Source organism: Octodon degus, unplaced genomic scaffold, assembly GCF_000260255.1.
Source record: "Octodon degus isolate 3935 unplaced genomic scaffold, OctDeg1.0 scaffold00118, whole genome shotgun sequence".
NCBI classification, from domain to species: domain Eukaryota; kingdom Metazoa; phylum Chordata; class Mammalia; order Rodentia; family Octodontidae; genus Octodon; species Octodon degus.
In genome coordinates, this window is record NW_004524694.1 from 531,729 (window position 1) to 533,242 (window position 1,514).

The 1,514-nt window shown below is 35.6% G+C and overlaps 1 long non-coding RNA gene and 1 other non-coding gene across 2 annotated transcripts; both read right to left on the reverse strand.

Annotated features, from left to right (window-relative positions):
* Positions 1-435: 435 nt before the first annotated feature.
* Positions 436-1,192, reverse strand: LOC111812252. The gene is made up of 2 exons (XR_002817808.1): positions 1,086-1,192; positions 436-529 (listed from the first exon to the last, which is right to left on the reverse strand). It is a non-coding gene; the product is annotated as an uncharacterized LOC111812252 (long non-coding RNA).
* LOC111812264 lies at positions 647-778 on the reverse strand. Its single transcript, XR_002817819.1, has one exon. It is a non-coding gene; the product is annotated as a small nucleolar RNA SNORA72 (small nucleolar RNA).
* Positions 1,193-1,514: the final 322 nt, after the last annotated feature.

Here is a 1,514-nt window from a genome sequence, read left to right on the forward strand (position 1 = left end):
CACACACACACAAAAAACTGTTTATGATTTAGATCCAATCACCAAAAAACTTCATGTATATGCAAATACTGCAAAATCCAAAACATTTGCAACCCCGAAATTTCAGGTTAAGAGATGCTCAGTGCTTTCCTTTAGCAAAATGGGCAAATGGAAAGTGGAATGTGTACCTCTTCATTGGCAAGTTGCCACCATACTATATCTTCTCTGATCCTACTTTCACAAGAATGTCAGGAAACAGAAAAATAACTGAAATGGGTAATTTTTTAAACAAGCTCTGGTTGAGCACAAAGGCATATGCCTGTAATCCCTGTACTTGAAGATTTAAGGCAGGAGGACCACCATGAATTGGAGGCCAGCCTGAGCTACACAAGTTCAGGGCCAGTCTGCACTACAGTGAGGACCCTGCCTCAAAAACACAACACAACAAAACACCAAAAACAAGCTATGGCAGGTTTTATTCATGAAAAATTCTGCTTGGTTTATTTTTCACCAGTCTGTTCTGGCATGCTTCTAATGATATCAGAATCACCTAGAAAATAAAATATTTACAATTCACTTAATGCTAAGTGTAATTTGCACAATTTCCAAACTTAGGTTACACATTCTTTAGACAAATCTGAGTATTAGTTGTAATTATTTGGATCTTATTTATCACCAGCATTTATAAAACCAGACCTAGAGAAAGATCTAGGTCTGGGGACACATGCATGGTCTTGCTATAGCGAATGTTTAGCCTGCCCTGATTATGACACAATCAGAACAGCGAGAATATTCGCAGTTAAGTAAAAATCTGGAAGTTCAAAACACAAAATTATTTGTAATACCCTTTCCCCCTCAATCTCATCTATCTTTTTTTCAGACAGCAAGTAAGGATTATGTTCTTCTATTTCACCTCATTAATTCCCCCTTAAGGTTTAACCTTTTACCAAGTTTCTAAATCATTATTCCTTAGGTTATTTCAAACAAAATTTGTAATTCCAAAGTAAAAAAATACTTTTCACTTACACCTCAACTGCACAGCAAAACCCTATCTCAAAACCAAGAATAACAAAACCCCCTTTCATTTTAAGACTTAAAACACATACCTGGATCAATGATTGCCAGTGTGCATACTCTGTAGTATTTTCCACATGCTGTGCCCAGTTCAATATTATTGCCACTGTAGTGGTGGACACCAGTTTTGGCCAACATAGCATAGTACTCTATTTCAGATTTCCTTTGAGAACCAAAAAAAAGGCAAATAAACAACACACCAACACACAAACTATTACCATTTCTCTTGTTAGCTACAATGTTGGCTAAGCCTTTTAAACAAAACTAAATCTCACTTTTATTCTTAAAAATATACCTATTAACTGACAATAAACCTTTATTTGGGTCCCTTACAAGTAATGGAGTAACCAGCAAATACGTACTGCACCTATTTAAAATATTATTTACAATCACTGAAGCTAAGACACAGAATAAGCAGGAGGATCCAGAATCCAGACTCAAGTTTCTTTTAAACGATAAAA